The sequence below is a fragment of the Leopardus geoffroyi genome, chromosome D2 (assembly GCF_018350155.1).
Source record: "Leopardus geoffroyi isolate Oge1 chromosome D2, O.geoffroyi_Oge1_pat1.0, whole genome shotgun sequence".
In the NCBI taxonomy this organism is placed as follows: domain Eukaryota; kingdom Metazoa; phylum Chordata; class Mammalia; order Carnivora; family Felidae; genus Leopardus; species Leopardus geoffroyi.
The window spans coordinates 54,361,605-54,367,604 of record NC_059334.1 but is presented as its reverse complement, the minus strand read 5'-3'; the positions used below and the strand labels follow the sequence as shown (position 1 = coordinate 54,367,604).

Genomic DNA, 6,000 nt, shown 5'->3' with positions numbered 1-6,000 from the left:
GTCACTCACTCATTGACCTGGGTGCCCCTCCCCTCCCCTCCCCGCATTCCCTCCTGCCCTCTATCTGTACTGGCTCTTTGCTCCCTTTCTCCCCATCCTTTCCTTCCTCTGCTTGTCACCATGGTTACATGGGGACCTGTTTCTGTGGTGCCCTCTTCCATAGCTTGCTTCTGAGGTAATTTCCCCAGTGAATTCCAGCTCCTCTCAATTACCTCTGCCCTCATCTTCCTCCAATGGAGAAAAAAATCAGGGAGAGAGAGAGATTGGAAATCCCAGCTGCTCAGATATCAAAATTCTATCGGTAACCAGGAGACTTTCTCCAGGTAATGTTACCTCTTTATTTGGTTTTCTTTTTTTGGGAGGAAAAGCCATTCTTGTCCCCATGCCTCTTACTCTGCTGTCATCCTAAATCCACATGTAACATTTAATTAATTAAGTGCCTTTTGGCCTTGAGGCTATAATAACACCCAGCAATTGTTTTCTTCTTTAAATGCCTCCAATTCTGGAAGTTAAAAGGGTCCCTTCAGGACAGAAAAAAGGAACCAAACCAAGAACACTGGCTCTGTCGTGTGGAGGAGGCCTCAGTGTATAAAGCATCAGCCTGGTCAGTCTAGGTCCCAGTGAGAGGTTTTGCAGGGCAGCCTTGAACTGTGTCATGAGGTGGTAAAACTAAAGGTCCCCAGAAGAAGAAACTTTCCAAGAGAGATGGAGTGGAAAAGTCTCCAACAGTTTTCAAGCAGCAAAGATGATTCTAAAAAGCCCTAGGTACAATAACACAGAAGCAGAGATGAGAAACAGCAGAGTTTTGGTTAAGTATCTGGCTTTTGATTTGCTCGGTTTTTGGTACACTGAGATTCTGTGAGTTAGGTAATTTTCCATGCTCCTCATGCGCTACAGGATAACCTACTCAAATTATGCAAATGATCACTGCAAGGAAGAGGCAGAATTGTGTTAGTGTCTTCTATAATTCTATTGAAACTATGATTCGTAATGTCCATTCTCAAAAAGACTTGCATCAAATGAACATGGTACAACAACATGTTTTTTAATGTCATGAAAGGCTGTAACCCACAGAAATACTTAGAATCCCCATGTCCTCACCCACCCACTCCCCTTCCACAGCTGCTTCTGGGCCTCTCTCTTCTAAAACACAGATTTGAACATCCTCCTTCAGCCTGCCCTGTGAGTTTCTTTATGTTATTTTTTCAATACGGCTTCATGAGAGTCCCCAAAACAGGACCCTGCTGGGAGGAGCGTGGGAAAGGAAGAAACAGAATAGAAAAAAGCAGAACGTTCTTTAGCTCATAGGGCCAGGGGAAGGGCTGAAAATACATTGACATCAACATTTTTACCTGATTAGACTTACATTTTTGATAACAAAGTTAGCCGTAATTTCCTTTAAGCATCTGAGCATCTACCCACACTCATTGGGACAGTCATCATAACAGCAATAATTCTTAGTGGTATGCCCTACTTGACCCTCCTCTACTCGTGAAGTTTAAGGAGTCTTGCTGTGTTCAAGGACAGTAAAATTCAACTATACTGAGTCATCTCTGGCTTAACCAAAGAAGAAAGGGAGGATGAAACAGGTCCTCTCTTTGTGTGTATTGCCCATTGCCCATACTCACTACCCTCTGATTAAGAACACTGACCTTCTGGAGCAGAAAACGGAGGGCAAGAGATCTACTGGGAAGATGAGAGCAAAGTGTTTATATTATGTGTCTTTGTTGTGGAGGTGGTGGACATTTGTGGCACAAGCAATGCAATGGTAAATCTGTTAGGGCATAGGGAAGGATAGGGCTGAAATGGTGGCTGAATTTAATGAATTGTTTATATCTTGATTGAGTCATTAGACGTTTATGTTCTAGTCTTTAGCTCTGTGTGATTTAAATTGCTTTTCTGAGTGTTCCTCTTGGGATGAGCAGCCTTTGGAAGATTAATTTTCCAGGAGGCAGGCCAGTGGATTGATTTCAGAGAAAGAATATCATCAATGGGAAGGAAATCTCTTTCCCCAAACCTCCTTTCCCACTTTAGCTGTACCTTTTCTAGGGACTACCCTGTGTCGTCCTGGTCTCCTGCAGCACAGATGTTCACAGTAGTGGCCACAGGGTCACTGGAGCCACCTGCACAAGTAATCTGGTTCTGCTGCCCTCTGCTGGCCACAGTGGTCATGTTCTGCTTGTTAACCATTGGTCATGTCCCTCTCCCCCAGGAGGCTGCAATTCTTACCCTTCAACTCTCCTTCCTCCACAATTCACAGTAAGAACCAAACCGTCTTATTATTAAGGAAGGTGGCATGGGGCCAGGTTGCAGCTTCCACATAGAGTTTATCTAACATGTCTGAGTGAATGATCTGGCACCCATCACAATGGATAATGGGTTATTTCTGGGAAAGGCCCTGAAATATGTGCAGGAAATGTCTGAGCTCATCAAATATGCCCTGACTCATTCAATTTGTTATCAACGGTGATATCTCTTGACCTTGCCCCCGCATATTATGATAGTTTCTATTTGGGGGCCTCTAAACACAAAGCCACTTTTTGTAGCATAATAATAGTTATTATTATTTTGATTCATCTGCTATAGCATCCTTGAAGCAGTACCTGAGCACTGCAGAAATCTCAAATCTCAGCATCAGGTTGACCTTTTAAACTGAAAGTAAAGGGGAGAAGATTTGGAAAGATGCTGATGGAGGTGAAATCAGGCATCCTGGAGATAAAGGAGACTGGGTTTAGATAGCCCAATGTGCTGGGTTACCAAGAACCAGTATACCTGCCATATTTTATAGTATATTGTAGACCTCCTCAGAATCTTGGGCTGGCCCCTCCGGCCCTTCTTAGCACACTAATGCAGTACTTCTGGGAGGATCCACCTACCATGTAACCTTTCTTCTTTGTCATGGAAGAACCTTTTGACAGATGTGTGTATATAAAAGTGGCCTGCACTTTGCCCTTACACCAGTGTAAATATTATAAACATGACCATCTGGCTCATATCATTGATAACTACAGGGCATACTGGACTCGGATTAGGAGGACAAGACAGTAAAATCTTCATCAAACCAACAGCGACATCTCCAAGAGATGGCTGAGGTGGGGTGGGGGGAGCTTAGGCCCTTTTAAGCTCCATTTTTGGGAAAACTTCCCTTTAAAAAAGTTATCCATGTATTGAATGCAAATAGTTCTTAAGAATTGGGAATGTGAAGTGGATAGAATCGATTCAATGCGGTTCTGGACCAGGCTATGGAGCAGGTAAATAAGCTAAAAGAGAAGGGCAATAAGGCCCTGAGAGCTGGCAACATTGATGATACATTACAGTGCTGCTCTAAAGCAATTAAGTTAGATCCCCAGAAACACATGCTCTATAGCAATTGCTCAGTGGCCTATGCCAGAAGGCTTATGAGGATGGTTATAAAACCATTGACTTAAAGCCTGATGGAGGCAGGGGCTATTCACGAAAAGCAGCAGCTCTTGAGTTCTTAAACCGATTTGAAGAAGCCAAGTGAACCTATAAAGAAGGTTGAGAACATGAAGCAAATAATCTCAGCTGAAAGAGGGCTTACAGAATATGGAGGCCCAGGTGGCAGAGAGGAGGTTCCATGAACCCTTTCAACATATCCAATCTATATCAGAAGTTGGAGAGTGATCCCAGGACAAAGACAATGCTCACTGATCCTACCTACCAGGAAATGATAGAGCAGCTGTGAAACAAGCCATCTGACCTGGGCATGAAACTGCAAGATCCCCAGGTCATGAAGACTCTCAGTGTCCTCCTGGGAGTCGATCGGGACAGTATGGATGAGGAGGAGGAAGGTGCAATACCTCCACCGTTACCTCCTCCCAAAAAGGATACCAAGCCAGAGTCAATGGAAGAAGATCTTCCAGAGAATAAGAAGCAGGCACTGAAAGAGAAGGAGTTGGGGAATGAGTCCTACAAGAAGAAAGACTTTGATACAGCCTTGAAGCACTACGACAGAGCCAGGGACCTGGACCCTACCAGCAGGACTTACATGACCAATCAAGCATCTGTGTACTTCGAGAAGGGCAACTACAGTAAAAGCCTAGAGCTTTGTGAGAAGGCCATCAAAGTGGAGTGAGAAAATCAAGAAGAATATCGACAGATTGCCAAAGCTTATGCTCGAGTTGGCAACGCCTACCTCAAAGAAGAAAAGTACAAGGATGCCACCCATTTCTATAACAAGTCTTTGGCAGAGCACTGAACCCCAGATGTGCTCAAGAAATGCCAACAGGCAGGAGTACCGGGGTGGCTCAGTCAGTTAAGCATCTGACTTGGGCTCAGGTCATGATCTCACGGTTTGTGAGTTCAAGCCCTGTGTTGTGCTCTGTGCTGACAGCTCAGAGCCTGGAGCCTGCTTCTGATTCTGTGTCTCCCTCTCTCTCTGCCCCTCCCTTGCTCGTACTCTGTCTCTCTCTCTCTCTCTCTCCCTCAAAAATAAATAAACATTAAAAAAAAAGAAATGCCAACAAGCAGAGAAAGGAGCAAGGGTGACTGGCCTATAGAGGAGAAGAACAAAGGCAATGAATGTTTTCAGAAAAGGAGGATTCCCCAGACTGTGAAGCATTATACAGAAGCCATCAAACGGAACCCAAGGGATTCCAAATTGTACAGCAATCAAGCTGCCTGCTACACCAAACTCCTGGAGTCTCAGCTAGTGCTCAGGGACTGTAAGGAATGTGTCCAGCTAGAGCCAACCTCCATCAAGGGTTTCACAGGGAAAGCATCTGCCCTAGAAGAGATGAAGAACTACAGGAAAACCGTGGATGTCTACCAGAAAGCCTTAGAACTGGATGCCAACTGTAAGGAGGCTGCGGACAGTTACCAACACCGTATGATGGCCCAGTACAACTGACACCACATACCAGAGGTGCAGCAGATAATGAGTGACCCCGCCATGCAGCTCATCCTGGAACAGATGCGGAAGGACCCCCAGGCACTCAGTGAGCACATAAAGAATCCTATAATGCACAAAAGATCCGAGAGCTGGTGAATGTGTGGGTCTGATCACAATTCAGTGATGATTTGCCCATCATCCCTTTCCTTTGCCCACACGTGAACAGAGGAGCTGGGGCCACAGTGAGCAGCACAGAGCAGAGGGGAAAATAGGGGAAGGTGAACAACTTCTATTTATATAGACCTATGTGGAAGGTAGAGAGACTCTCACTCATGTTACTCATATTGAGGCTGCCTCTGGGCCCTCCCAGCCCATGCATGGTCTCTCCTGTGGCCCTTGGGTTCCATGTTCCCTTCCCTACCCTCAGTCGCTGTCTTAGCTGCTCTCCCATAGTTGGTTATTTTTTATTTGGGACAGTTCGTATGTATGGGGAGGGGAGGGTGTTCTTCCGGACCTCAGGTCCCAACTATCTTCACATTGTTAACTCCACATGCCCTTCTCCAATAAAACAAGCCAGCCAGGCATGGTTGTAAAATTAAAAAAAAAAGGGGGGGTGGGGGGAAAATGAAAATAGTTTTTAAAAATCAGATAAAGAATTCCAAAACCAGTTGTAGCAGTCATGCATACTTTGCCATGGCTCTTTTCCCCTCTGATGTAGTAATGTCCCATTTGGTGGCTATCTCATCAATGCATGCATCCGTGTATGCAGATTGTGATGACTTGGAACTGTGCTGTCAGTAATGTGAACAAGAAATAAGTCTTTATTGTTTTAAGCCAGTAGTATTTGAGTGCCACCAAAGTACGACCAAATAACCCACCTTATCCTGACTGATAACAATCAGTATAAGTACATCAATGTAAGTCAGTCACTAGGGTTCTGATTGCAGAGAGACCTGGTTTGAACCCTGGTTCTGCTGTCTGTTAGCTACATGCCTTGGGCAGGCTTCTGTACCTCTCTGAACTTCCATTTTTTTCTTAAGAAAATGCTGAGAATAATAACATTGGTGCAAGGTTGAATGGCTAAATACATATGAAATAGCATATGTTCTGCACATAGTAAGTGTTCAATAAATAGTAGCTATTATTAT

At 44.5% G+C, this 6,000-nt stretch overlaps 1 pseudogene; it reads left to right on the top strand.

Moving 5' to 3' along the window:
- Positions 1 to 3,209: 3,209 nt before the first annotated feature.
- On the top strand, positions 3,210 to 5,008 carry LOC123577519 (annotated as a pseudogene).
- Positions 5,009 to 6,000: the final 992 nt, after the last annotated feature.